This window comes from Benincasa hispida, chromosome 7 (genome assembly GCF_027475165.1).
Source record: "Benincasa hispida cultivar pf3 chromosome 7, pf3_genome.v1.1, whole genome shotgun sequence".
NCBI lineage: Eukaryota > Viridiplantae > Streptophyta > Magnoliopsida > Cucurbitales > Cucurbitaceae > Benincasa > Benincasa hispida.
The window spans coordinates 53,707,698-53,723,472 of NC_143484.1; positions in this window are offsets into that span (position 1 = coordinate 53,707,698).

The window sequence follows — 15,775 nt, forward strand, 5'->3', positions numbered from 1 at the left end:
TATGATGAACAACCTGTTTTATGGTCCTGTTGGAATACAAAAACATGCAGTGGAAGAAAACAGGATCATTAGGCATTGTCGACTTACTGATTATGGTTAAATCAAGTGGACACAAATATATCTACAATGAGGAGAGCGCAACTATCGAGCTATAGTGACATGACTCGATAGTTAAAGAAATGTTCAAATTGACGAGAGGGAGTTCGGATATATATGATATAATTGACTTTATGTATGAAATATATTAATTTGAAGGAAATTGGATATAAATATGATTTATATATAGTGGAGAGAAAATAATATGGTTAATATATGATATTAAACCATAGGTTATGAATATAATATGATTATATTTATTATTATTAATTGGACAGTTATGGGATAATTGATCGGCGTCTCTTCTGTTTTCGTAACTGATGAGTAAGATGAAGAATCGTTTTGAGACGCTTAAATAGCTCACGGTGTGTTGCGATTCTAAAAAGTCATCTCTGAGTTCAGAGCCCATACAATAGTGTTGTTTACTGAACGATCGATTACACCACGTGCGCTACTTATTAAACGATCGTTTAGCGCCAGAGTTTTACTAAACGATCGTATAGACGATCGCTTAGCTTTTCCTATACGATCATATACTTCACCTAAACGATCAAGCATTTTGTCTATACGATAGATGAGTCTCTTTCCCACTTGTTTGATCGTTGTATACGATCTCTTTTCCTCCTCCCATCTACCAAATCCGAACAGAGCCCACTCTTTAGATTCTCACTCCAAAAAATACTAAGAGTTCCAAGTGGTGGTGTCGTCCCTTTTTATTCATTTGTTCGTGTGGAGACTGTTCATGGTAGACGATTGGGTGTTACTGAATGGTAGCTTGTCGTTCTAGCGAAAGCGAGATTTGCTGCGAAGAGAGTCTTCAATTGGTAAGTTTAATTGTTCTTCTGTTTATTTATCTTTAAGCATGTTGATAATTTAGTATTATGTGTGAAAGTAAATGTGATAATTCTGTCACAATGCTTTTGAAATGATCTACTTCCGCTCAGAGGTATTCTTGTATAAGATTCCCTTCATAAATAAGTCACTCTTACTTTATAACATTGTTTACTGTTTAAGACTGACTATTTCGCTTAGATGGTCTAGATAACTCAATCTTAATCCTAAGCTAACTATGAACTCCTATTTATTCAGGATTATCCTTAGATTTGCATAGGTGAGGGTCGACTCAACAGCGCCGACTCAATAAGCCTCCCATTTTAGGGGTAAGACCGGGTAGATAGCTGGTGACATAGGATGCAAGACGGAATTCATGCTACCCAATTGAGGGATAGGAGGAAGGTTGTTCTTTTAAGCTGAATCCAGGTCTTGAACAAGGGGCCCCACCCTCTCATTGGCCCGAGAGGGATCCTGTTTAATGATTAGATCATAAGCCAATTGTTCATTAGAGAATTAGTGGAACTTAAGGAGCAAGACGTAATCTCGGCGGTAAAACATCATTTGACCCAGCCGTTATTACGAACAACCTGTGAATGGTCAACTTATTGATCATGGTTAAATCAAGTGGATACAAACATATCTACAGTGAGGAGAGTGCAACTATCGAGCTATAGTGATGTGACTCGATAGTTAACGAATATTGATTAATTCGATCTAAAGAGTTTTAGCCAATTAATCTCAAATCGTTGGAGCTCATAATCTATTGGTCCATAAGGTCCCTCTACTAGCTCGTAAAACATGAACATCTTGAATTAGTAAATTGAGTAAACTTGGAATGATATCAATTTGAAGTGTTCAAATTGTATTCTAATTTGAAATGTTCAAATTGAATTTAAGGTTTGAATTTGAATATTTCAAATTCAAATTAGGGTTTGTATAATTATATTTGATATAATTAATTAACATTTAATTTATCGAAATTAAATAAAATTGGAGAGTTTATAATATTTAAATATTAATTACATGAATAGGATTCATATTTCAAATTAAGTGTGTGATTAATTTAATATTTGATATTAAATTGTTATTTAATTAATTAAAATCAAATTATTTTTCAAATTTAATTCAATTCGAGAAATTTAATTTTGAAAATTTAATTTAAATTAATTTTGTATTAATTAAAATTGAATTTGAGAAATGGAATTTCATGTTAGTGGAAACATCCAAAAATTCATCAAAAGGGAGGTGTTTCTTCACTATTAAACCACCTATCCTACTTCATGTTGTCCAATTGAGGTGGCATTAGCAATCTCCAGTAATACCTACATGAAAAAATGTGATAAAACTCTAAATTTGATCAGAAGAGAAGAGAGAGAACTGAAAAAAGTTTATGCGGAGTTCTTCTCCTTCACCTGAAAACTCATCCATTTTCCTTCATAAATTCAGTTCAATTGTGAGTTCCACCACTAAAATTCAAGGTTGAGAATAGTAGAGAAGATCTCTTGGTAGTCCACGATTTCAATTTGAGAAAATTACAGCTCAAATACGTGTTTGAAGAGGATTTTCAAATGTATGTGTTGAAACTTTCTTAATACCCTATGAGCATGTTTATTTTGATATCAAAATTAAGGAATTAGAATGCTTAATGATCTTGTTTTCTTCTACTACATGTTTATGTATTCCAACAGGCCTAACCATTAGACAGAAACCTCTCTCAGGCCAGTGAAAGGATAGGGCCCTTTGTTCAAGTCCTAGAGACACCACCTAAGGGAACACTCATCTACTTACCTGAAGTCAAGAAGAAGTGAAACCCATCTTGTATGATTATGTTTCCAGCTACCCACCCAGTTTTATCCTCAAAATGATAGGCATATTTAGTCGACGAAATAGCCACTCTCACCCAAACAAATCAAAGGGCAATCCCTCGCGAATAGAAGTTCATCCTTTAGGACAAGAGACTAAAGCGACCTTATCCCTATACAAGAGATTAGATAAATAGTCGTGCAAAACTGTCATCCTTTAGAAGGACACTCCCAGGGTACCTTGAGGCGATGCACAAAACGTTATCCAACCTAATGAGAGAAACCGTGGGATATGTTGTCACACATCCTGCTCTCACTTATTATGAACATTCTCTCCATTCACCTTGGTATTGACCTACCCAAACACCATCCTTTAAAGGGACACTCCCAGGGTGCCTTGAGGCCGAGAATAGATCTCATGGTGTGAACATAGGAAGAAACGTGAATAGGTTTAAGTGAAGTATCATATACCCTAAGTACCTCTCACTGAATGTTCTACATAGGGATTCATTAACTTAGACAATCCGACTACTGATTTTAACTAAGTGTGAGTTTAATTCGCTCAAAAACAACTTTTGCTTTTGATAATTAAACAAGTTTGAATCAAGTCCCATTAAACACTTTAACGGACTATCATCAAATTTGTATGCATGCATCAAATCTATCTAATTCACCTTTCCAGGTAGGTTCCCAGGTAGGGGTGTTCCGTTTCCATCAGCTTAAGTAACCCAACCTAGACAAAAGGTCCCTTATAGAAAGATTTGGTATATATTTAATCCTTTATTAGTCAATTTAATCCTATTAAATTGATTAAAAGATTAAACTTAGGTTTCTAATCTCATTAGAACCGTAATCTCAGATCTATCTCCATCAAATTTTAAAACTATTTTAAAACATGATTCAAGCCTAAGTTTGCATGCATGTCTTTCTTATTGATTTTAGTTATAATTTCCATTATAACTCTTATAAAAGGAAACAACCAAAATCATCCACATTGTTAAGCTATACTAGGTATTTATAACTCTTATAAATTTAACCTATATGACATGCTTCATGCAATGTCCATTCATTACTTTATATAACTTTTATATAAAAAGTAATGAACTAAGCATACATGCTTCCATACACTCTTATACTATAACACTTATAATATAAAGATGATGCATGCATAAATATAATGCTTATATTATATGATGCACGAGCATGCTCTTGAAGTAATTTAATCATGCAAGCTACTATATCATAACCCTTACAATATAAAGATAATGCATGACAAATGCATAGCCTATGGTGGGATTTAAAACTATATGGCATATAATAAAAACATACATCTCATGTACATTCACCAAAATTAATGGATCGGAATGATTAACCTCAAAGACCGAAATTAATAAACCCAAATATTGATTCTCAACGTAAATTCATTGAGCTATCAAGGGGATCTTATGAACCTGTAGCTTGAAGTTTCAACGGTACATGAATAACTGACTAAACTCTTTAACCACATTATCCATCATCCGTTAACTGTCGGGCACTCTACTAAAGATTGACAGTTACACTCTTCGCACTATAAATATATTTTCGCATCCATTGGATATAACCAATCAATAGTATAATGACCCTTCACAAATCGCTCATAAGTACACTTGGGCCAAATTATCGTTTTGCCCCTGTAGTTACATCTAACTCCATAAGTACCATTGATCCCTCTAATTAATAATAGATCATAGTCCCAGTATGACTAAACCCTTCTAGAGCTAAGAGAGGGTGTGGCCTCACATTGTTCAAAATCCGGAATCAACCCTTAAGGGAGCAATTTATCTACTTACCCCTGCTTCGGGGAAGGAGTGAATTCCATCTTGTGTAGCTGAGTTCCCAGCTCCCCAATAAGATGAATCTCTAAAATGGTAGGCTTGTTGAGTCGGCTATCTGGCTGCTATCACTCATGCAAATCAAAGGACCGCCCTTATAGGTAGGAGTTCACAACCCACTCAGGATTAAGGTCATGTTACCTACGGTCATCCTAGTGAAATGAAAGTCTCAATTATGAACGACGTTATATAACGAGACTAAACATTTCATGGTCCGGTCTTATACAAACTCCTTTGTATAGAATATCCCTGCCCGCATGTCTAATACATGAATGATCAGGATAAGATCATTTGTAGCACTTTACAACATTTGTAACACTTATAAAGTGGGCCATACTCGTAGTGTCACAAGGATAAGGTATCTAGCCTTGTCATACACTATAGACCATTTAGGTTATCACTTAAAACACGATCTACTTTTATGTCTCCACATATATGTTTAAGTTACAACGATAACCATGGATCTTAGTTTATTGATTCATGGTTAATGCAACTAAAATATCAAATATTTCATATACTGAAATGAATAAAATATCATATATTATAAATCACAAAATGTTTGTTCATACAAGTATTTACAAACTATAGAACCCTACGAGATTTAAGGCATCAACCTCAATAGGATGATAGATTGATTTCTCTCTTGTAAGAAGATCAGACGATGCGTTGGTAGTGAATGCGTGCACTCCTTGTGAATGCTTACGAGTTCTCTCAAATTAGACTCAAGTATAAATCCAACCTAAGTTTCCTGGTAAGTCCAGGGTCAAACACAATGACTCTAGAATGTTCTAACACAAACCTTGTTTTTGGATCAATACATATGTTTCCTAATTAACTCGAGAAATGTTGGTTATTTACATTAAGTTAATGACACGTATGCAAGAAGAAATAGAAGTTCAGAGGGAGAAAGAGATTTATGGATGAATGATTCTAAGTGTAAGTGGTATGCGTCGATTTCCTAGCAAGTTTAGCAAGTCTATATGAGCACAATGAAGATGAGATGGAGATGATACATATGCTTGTTTACAATCTAAATGTATGTGTTATACATTGGAAATTCTATTGTTTAGTTCATGCTAATTTCATCATCTCTCGATGTGAAAACCACATGTAATCCTATCTATAGGGTGCATGCGTTGGTCATAAAGAACAATCAAAAGACGCGAGTAACTTTATCTCTAGACTTACTTCACGCCCCGACTTAATGCATTCAATGGTTAAATTGCTCTCTCGAGTGACTTAACTACTTAATCACTTTAATTAACTAATCACAGAGATTTAAGCTATAGATTTCATGCTCTCATTAAGTTAGAAAATTCACAAACACACACAATTTCGAAGATAAACATGTAAAGAAGTGATAAATGGCCAGAGATAAGATTGAATTAAAGATAACAAGTGTTTATACAAACAATATAAGCTTAGTGAAATGAAATGGTTAATGGAAATGAAGTGTAAAAAGAAGAAGTCAAGTCGCAAATTTCAATCTCTTGTCCTTTTTAGCTTGTTTTTAATGCTTGCTACAACAATGTGGTAGAGGAGTTGAAAAAGATATCTCTCTCGAGCTTCTCTCCAACAACACATCTTGATCAACGATGAAATGGTGTCTTCCCTCCTACTTCTTGCTTGCAAATGACAGAGTTTATCTACTAGTGCTTAATAGAGTTTCTAACTATTTGGGCTCTAAGATGTCTAACTTTGATTCTGCAGGTGGCTTCTCCTTTTATAGACAAATCTCAACAACTTGGTGATTGGACTTGCATTAAATTTCGTACCTTGGAATAGCCGCCTGCCACTTTTGAAATGTTCAAACACCGTCAGTCAGATGCCCATGCATGTAAGTGGTGATTTGACATGATATATACGAGCTGATGTATCCTTCATGCGTCGAATATTCTCAGATGCATACCCCTTGCGCTGGCATTGGCTACAACGCTCAGTAAATTTCTTTGGTTCCTACATTGAAATGCGTTAGTGAAGTAGATTCTTACTAAAAATGATATTTTTGTATGCATTTATCACAAGTATGGAATTTCATGCATTTTCTTTCATAACGAGTGTGTTTATATCACTAAAAATTCTAATTATTCCAACTCTATGAGAACAATAACTTGTATTTCTACGAGTTATCAGAGTGACTGATAGTTAATGAATGTTGATTAATCCGATTAAAGTTTTTAGTTGGTTAATCTCGAATCATTGGAGCTTTTAATCTGTAGGTCCAATAGGTTTCCTTGTTAGCTTACTAAGGATAGAAACAATGATTAATTATTTTTGGAATAATTTGAATGATTCAAATTATTTATGAGAATTTTAGTATTTAATTATATTAATATGGTTAATATAATGTTTGTTCATTAGAAGAATAAGTGACATTTAAGGAGTTAGATGTAATTATAGGGGTAAAATGACAATTTTGACTCAACTGTAGTTACATGCAATTTGTGAAGGGTCAACTTACTATTGATTGGTTATATCCAGCGGACACAAAAATGGATCTACAGTGCGAATAGTGAACTATCGGTCTTTAGTGGAGTGACTGACAGTTAATGAATGTTGATTAATTTGATTAAAGAGTTCAATTGGTTAATCTCGAATAATTGAAGTTTCTAATCTGTAGGTCCAACAAGTCTCCTTGTTAGCTCACTAAGGATAGAAACAAAAATTAATTGTTTTTTGGAATAATTTGAATTTTTCAAATTATTTATGGGAATTTGAGTAATTAATTATATTAATATGATTAATATAATATATAATGTATATCGATGCATTATAATATATATAGTTAATTATAAATATGATTTATAATTAAAATTTTCTAATATGTGAGAGAGAAATATTTGAATGTGATTCAAATATTTTTAATGGATTTTATATTATAGATTAGTATTTAATATGAATCCAATTCATATTAGATCTATAGGTTAATAGAGGAGGTTGCATTATAATTTGATTATAAATGCATATAATATGGTTACTAATAGTAAGATTAACCATATTATTAAGATTACGTTAATATTATTATTTAATATTAATTATAGTAAATATAATATTAAATAAAATAACTTCCCACTAAGGAGTTATTTTTGCACAACGTGGGAAGGAAGTAACTCCCTCCCTTTCTCCTCTCTCTGAAATATAGAGATAGGAGACTTTTATATTGATCTGGATTAATTTTGCTCTCACTCTCTCTCAAAGATCTTCCCTCTGCCAAAAATTCAAGAAGCCCACACCTTCATCATCGTATCCTGAGAATAACAAGGACTCCATTTGGTGGTGTTCTTGTTGGATAAAATGATGGGGTTTTCACATAAGGTTTGATTGTGACCTTGGAAGGGAAATTTCGTGAAGATTTGGATTTTCTACAAAAGTATTATATCCTTTAATCTCTAATTTTTCTAACATGAAAAATATTTGTGCTTAGCCTAAATTAGATTTTTGTAAAATCAAAATTGATTTTTCCCAATCCCATTTCAAAGGCAGGACATTAATTCACTTCCGTATTAGGATTAAACCTCTTCAGTTGGTATCAGAGCTAATAGATTGTCTTTGATTTGGTTTAGGATATCAATTTTGATTATAGTGGGTGTTTTTGTCTATAGTGTCTTCATATGATGAATGCTGTGAAATTCATTTGATTTTTTTTTTTTTTTTTTTTTTTTTGGGGGGGGGGGGGGGGGGGGGGGGGGGGATGCACTTAGTAGATGTTTAAGATATTTGGCATTTAGATCCATATTGCTTTTGATTTGATCAATTTGTAAGTGCCCGTGTGTTTTGAAAATTTTATTTAAGCAATCGAGTTTGTAATATAAGTCAATGTCGTTCGTGGTTGATGATGCTATGAAGAACGCCAGAAAATGGAGGTATTTTGCTACAAATTTCGTGTTTCTGAACTGCTGTGTCGTGACACTACTACCCTAGTGCCATGATGTTGCGATGCAAGGCGGAGGCATGAAATCCCCGTAGCGTCGCGATGTCGTGCCCTAGCATCGCGATGCTATGACGTGAAGCAGAATGCATACGTTTTCCATGGTGTCGCAACGTTATGTCCGTTCGTGATCAGGCACGTGCGAAGGAGATGTCAGTTCGAGTCTCAGCAGCTAGCAGCCATTTTTTTATTTGTTTTTTTTTTTATGTTTTTGTAATTAAATTAATATAATTCGATTATATTACTTTAATTTATTTAATTAGGGTGCCAAATATCGGTCTATTAATGCCTTTTATATAGTTTAATATGCATGTGATGTATGTTTAAATTATATAATTTATATGTTGCATATTTGTTAGCCGAGAAAATTGTTGTCCCCTACAGCTTCTAACTAAGCAAATAATGTGTGTTCACTGAGCCAACTTAAACCTAAAAGGTAGTACAAACAGTAAGTACGAGGTCGAATATTCAAGAAAACTATGGACTAACAAAGAAAATTGAAGAATTCCATGCAAATGGGGGGATTTGTTGTGAAAGAATCAAATTTAAAAAATAAAAAATAAAAAAACCCATAAAATATGTAAAATCGGAGACAAACATAGCACAAAATTAGTTTGAAGTTCTCAATAAAAAGGCTCTTGGGAATAACGTATGCCTCTGAATCAATAGGATGATCATTCTAAGCAGTCGTAGGCAAAGAAGACAAGAGTGAGACTCTCTTTCTCAAGCCAACCCCAAGTCGGGATGAGACTTTCTTTGAGCTACTGGGGAGCTACTTTCTACCCTAGATCTTCTCATTGCCTTTAGTAGTCAGCCTCACGGTGTGCCTGACTGGCGAGTCTACCGTTTCCACGGCTTTCCCTTTTGCAGGCAGCTAATTCAGAACATAATTTGAAAGCCATATTTTGACCCGGACGTTTTCGACAAGCTCAAAAAAGCGATTTACAGATCTATATGCTTCGATGGACTAAAGCAAGCTCCAAAAGCTAAGAATGGGGTTTGCTTGAAGAAATTTAGCTCGTTTCTCACCGCCTATATCCATTAAATGATAGGCTCCGTTGGTAGCATAGTTTTGATCACAGAGGGACCTGGGGTTCAGTAGATTATAATTCTATCATTGGATTCAAAAAGAAAATGCAAACTCACGAACTCCACAACCTATTAAGGAGACCTAATAACCCAATTAGTCAATTAAGAATCATAATTCAATTGACCATAAATTAGTCAAAAACATTTCTTTCTTAGCGAGATTCATGTTTAATCCTAATTTGCATTAAGGATTAGGGTTATTTGTCGTGACACTCTATGAATTGGAAAGCCTAGATTCATAGCGTGATTGGATGGAACTAAATTAGGGCATACAAGCACAAGTTTAGAAAAAGTTAGCTCATACAATAATTCCTAATTTTCGCAACCGATTCTATAATCATGCAAAGACGCCATGTAAAAATTGCATACAAGAATTGGATAAACTCGAGCTGTCAATCCAATTTTATCAAATTCTATTCAGGAAAAGCTCAAATTACATCCATGAATTCATAGAGTTTAACATAAATAAAATAACATCCTCAAGAATTGAACTAATTAACTATTTCCAAGATAAACAGGTTGTTTATACTAAGAGTATTTTTATTAATGTTTTTCAAGGTTGGTTGGTGGCGGTCCCTGGAGGCGGCAGTCGGAGGGTGGCCAATGGAGTTAGTGGTCAGAATTTTGCCAGTGTGGGGAAGGGGGTTGCTAGAGGTTGGTCGATGATGGTCGGAGTTGGCTAGTGGCAATTGGAGGTTGGCCGACGACGGTCACCAAGGTGGTGGCCGGAGTTGGCCAATGACGGTCGTAGGAGGTGGTGACCGGAGTTGGTCGATGGCGGTCGCCGGAGGTGGCGATTGGAGTTGGTCGGCGGTGGTCACCATAGATGGTGCCGAAGTTGGCTGGAAGTGGCTGTCGAAGTTAAAGTTGGCCGACGTACTTCCTAGATTAAATTAGAAGAGAAAAATGGGGAGGAGAGGGGGAGGGATAACCCATGGGTTTGAATAGGAAACACTATTCAAACCCATGAGAAAATGATGTAGGAAGCCGAAACTTCCTAAATCCATGCCCCAGACAAGGTTGGGCTTAGGATGCCTAACCCATCCAATCTCAACCCTTGAAACAAACATCCGAAGGAGCTATGAAAAAAATAAGAAAAACATAATAAAATTTTTAAAAATCTAATTTTGATTTAGAGAGAGAAAATAAGAATAAAAAATCTACATACTATCTATATCTATATCTATTTTTTTTAAAAAAAAAAGAGCAATAAAAAGGAAAATTATTGTGAATGGTAAAACTGCTGAAGATATTTACAAAATATAGTAAAATTTTATATTCTATGACAAAGTTTATTTTGTCATTGATATTTTACTATATTTTGTAAATATTTTAATTCATTTTTCTATATTTGAAAACATCTATAACAAATAATAATCTATCATTTTTTTATGAACATGTATCTAAAATCTAAAAGGAGCTATGAAAAATGATATTTTTCTTTAAAAAAAAGTCATAAAAAAAAATCTCTCATTTTCTCTATAAATAGTTAGATTAAACCTCTTTCATCAGGTCCATTTTCTTTTATTTATTTTTTTATTGTAACTTTTGTTTATAGCATTATGGTATATATATATATATATATATATATTTTCATTATAGCAACATTGTTGGTAGTTGTTTGTAGCATTAGACCAAGAAGAATACCACATTTATCTTTCTTTTTTTCTTTTTTTTTTTTCTTTTTTTTTTTTACATATGTTCTCATTTTCATTGATTATTCTTGCTTATGTTAGAAAAAATTATCAAGCTTCAATCAATTTGGAGGTCGGTAAACTTAACTGTTTCATGTTTTGTGCTCGATGCTTTTGTATTTTTTTCGTTTTTAATATTTGTAAATGCACAAGTTTTCATTTATTATTTACTATTTTTTCATGCTCGTACTTTCTCTCTCTTTTAAATACACTAATTGATGTCTTTATATGTTTCAAATTAAGTTTTAAGGGTTTATATCTGTATAAAAAAATTGAAATAATTTGATTTAAATTAAAATTGTAATCAAATCATCCATTGTTTTTTAAATAAGGAAATTATCACGATTTTTTAAAAAAAACCTGGGTTTAAATCAAAGTTTCTAATTAATAGATAATATAATCATCACAATTTTTTTTTTAAGAGATCACGATTTTTTAAAATATTTTTTGGTTGGGAAAATTAAAAGGATATTGTCCTTTTATAAACTATTTAGGAAAATATTGTTGTTTTCAAACTATTTGTAAAAATATTATTGTTTTTTTTTTTTATAAATAAGTCGAAGGTTCAAAATTCGACCTAGTTCCCCTTTCGCTTTTCATTGGTAGGTCGAACTTTGAACTCTCGACCTTGCCCTTCTCAACATTATCATTTTGGAGACCTTCCTCTATCAAAATATCGTATTTCTAAATTTTCATAAGGTCCCCTAGAATTCCTTCTAAAGCTTGTTGAATAATTTTTACGGATTATGTCATCTCAGCAAGTTTGACTAAATAATGAGCTAATGAATCTCTTTCTTTTTGCCACTAAACTTCCCAATCAAAATCGTCATAACACTCATAATTATTTGATGTGTTAAAAATAATTTTGTATTGGGAGAGAACGAAAGAGGAAGAGTAAGAGAGAGAACAAGATTTTGGGAGAGCGAGATTATGAGAGAGCGAGATAGCGAGAGTATCCATACAAATTTCTCCTTTTTTTCTTTTTTAATTATTACACATTCCACCTTCTTCTTTCTTTCTTCATTTTTTTTTTTAATTTTCCATTTTATAAAAACAATTTCTAAAAATATTTTATTATTTTATTTAAACTCTAAAAAGAATAAAAAAATAATAATATCTCATAAAAATAAAAAAATATAAATTAAATAATTACAAAAATCAATGTGTCTCACAAGGCTGACGTTGTCGATTTCAAGCTGGTTGTCGTCGTCGACTTCGAAGTTGAGGTTGCTCGGGTTCTTCTTGATGTTGCTCTGGTACCTCTGCAGGCGCTTTATAATATAAATATTCATTATGCTCTCCACGACCCCGACCATGTCCATGCACGTATGAAGACGAAGGACCAGCTTCTGAGTCATAATGTCCTGAATCAAATGCTGACATCGTCATCATCGGACTAACCTAATTAGTTTGACTCTACGTCTGCATCATAGGGGGCAACTCTTCCACATTATGTGCAACCCCATCAAACTCATCCTCTTCTCGAACAGGTCCTCTACGTCTAGGAGCTGGTGGAGGAACAATAGGTATATCGTACATATAATGAATTTCCTCCATATAGCTTTGGTTGTCACTACATATAGCAAGAACCTGGTTCGGATCATTCATAACCTCACGGAGTCTACGGTTGTTCGATCTTTGTGAATTATAAAACAATTAGATAATATTTAAAATAATTAGATAATATTCATTTATCAGATGACCCACAAAACGAGTGACGTAACGCCTTGTGATATTATTATACCAATGAATATATCCTGTAGTGATATCTGTGTCAAACTGTTCAAGAGAAACCCCCACTGCAATAAACCTTGCATGATAGTGCCATCGCACTACCAAATGTGCAACTTTTTCGGACCAATCTCCAGTCCTTAGGTCAATATCATACAGTACGGGTTCAGTATTACAAGGCGATGGGACATCCTGCTAAAAACCGAATTGTCTCATCACCCTGTCAGGAAGATGCCACTCACCAATATGAAAACATATGAGAGGATTCATCGTCCGTCATATGTTTTGACCATTCATACAAAAATTAAGCAAAGTATGCATAATAATTTTGTACGACTCCCAAATAACTTGAAACACAAAATATTATATTATAGAATATTAAAGACAAATACAATAAAAATATGTATAAAATGATCAATTAGGTTTAGTGTAATGTACCTGTTCAGGTTGAAGCAGATCAAACATATATATACTGGCTAACTACACGTGTGGCTGTCCTAGTCACACAAAATTTCTCTTCACCTAAATTTTTAAATTGATAATTTAGAATTTAAATTAACTAGATCAGTGATATAAAAATTAAATTAAATTAAAACAACATTCAATTGAATCAAACATGTATATACTGGCTAACTACACGTAGGCTCGTCTAACTAATTGAGCGTCATTAACATGTTGTAGCTGTAGAGCCATTGTTGGAAATCGCTCCCAAGCCCATAATTGCAAAAGTATGAAAGGCCCCGCTATCTCTCGAACCTCAGATCTTGTTGCTTTACATAGTTGTCTATACAACCATGCCAAGCATGCTCCACCCCACGAATACCACCCGCATCTTGGAGGTTAGCTAACAGTGGCAGGAACATCAAGTGAACGAAATAACTTGATTTATCTGAAAACATATTTCCACCCATCATTTGTAGTATATATGCTCGCACATATCTTACGACGGTTTCCTCATCTGCATCATCTGTGAGCTCATGAAATTTTGTTCCTGACCATATTAAACTTAACCTCGATCCTTTAATCTTGTCGGCAGGTGGGGTCGCACCGAGATACAGTTGACAAACTTCTAACCGGTCATCGTACATCACTCCGGTGACCGGCTCACCGTCAACAGGTAACCCCAACAACACTTCTATGTCTTGTAGAGTGATAGTGCACTATCCAACAAACATATGGAATGTATGCGTCTCGGACCTCCATCTCTCGACCAAGGCTGTGATCAGATGCCAGTCCAACTGAATAAATCATAATATGGCAACCCCATAGAATCCAGATGTGCGCAATAGTGGTAGTATTCGAGGGTGGAGCGGGATAGTGTGATGGATAACTGCCTCTCGACATCTATAAGATATTTCTCCAATAATACGATCTCGCCATACAACAGACGATCGATGAATGGATTGGTCGTACAAAACATCGGGATCAACAGGTCATGGGTTTAAAACCATGATCTGAAAAAAAAAATTATTTCTCAATTAAAAAAATATTTGTTTCTCAATTAGAAGAATAATGTACAACTTAATTCGAAGAATAATGTACAACTTAATTAAAAAAATAATGTATGACTTAATTAGAAGAATAATGTACAACTTAATTAAAAGAATAATGTACAACTTAATTAGAAGAATAATGTACAACTTAATTAAAATAATAATGTACAACTTAATTAGAAGAATAATGTACAACTTAATTAAAAGAATAATCTACAACTTAATTAGAAGAATAATGTACAATTTAATTAAAATAATAATATACAACTTAATTAGAAGAATAATGTACAACTTAATTAAAAGAATAGTGTACAATTTTATAATAAAAAAATTGAATATACAATAAATTTATTTACTTTCCATAGAAATATATATAATATATACATGACCAATGAGAAAAAAAGCTAATAATCATTAATGAAAAAATAACAACAATAACATATTTTTGAATTGTAAGAGAGCGCGAGATTGTAAGAGAGAGCGAGATTGAGAGAGCGAGATTGTAGGAGAGAGTGAGATTGTGAGAGAGAGCGAAATTGTGAGCGAGAGCGAGATCCTCCTCATAAGCGAGATCCTCAAACATTTCTTTAACAAACTGTCTTCCTAGCGATGCTCACGAGATTCAACCCACATTTTTAGCAAGATTCCCTTATAGAGCGAGATTCCCATCACAAAATTAGCGAGATTTCCTTCTAGAGCGAGATCCTTTAAGCATTTCTTTAACAAACTGTCTTCCTAGCGATGCTCACGAGATTCAACCCACATTTCTAGTGAGATTCCCTTTTAGAGCGAGATTTTCATCACAAAATTAGCAAGATTTTCCTTCTAGAGCGAGATCCTCAAGCATTTTTTTAACAAACTGTCTTCCTAGCGATGCTCACGAGATTCAACCCACATTTCTAGCGAGATTCCCTTCTAGAGCGAGATCCCCGTCACAAAATTAGCGAGATTTCCTTCTAGAGTGAGATCCTCATCACAAAATTAGCTTCACCCACCAATCTTCCTTGTCGAGGGTTGAAGTTTCGACTTAAGTATGTCAAAACTTCAACCTTCGACAACCTAATATACAAAATTAGCGAGATTCTCATCACAAAATTAGCGAGATTTCCTTTTCCTTGTCGAGGGTTGAAGTTTGGACTTATGTATGTCGAAACTTCAATCCTCGACAACCCGTATTGTTTTCAAGTTTTTCTTTGTTTGTCGAGTTCTCAACGTTCGACCTCTACATTAGTCGAAT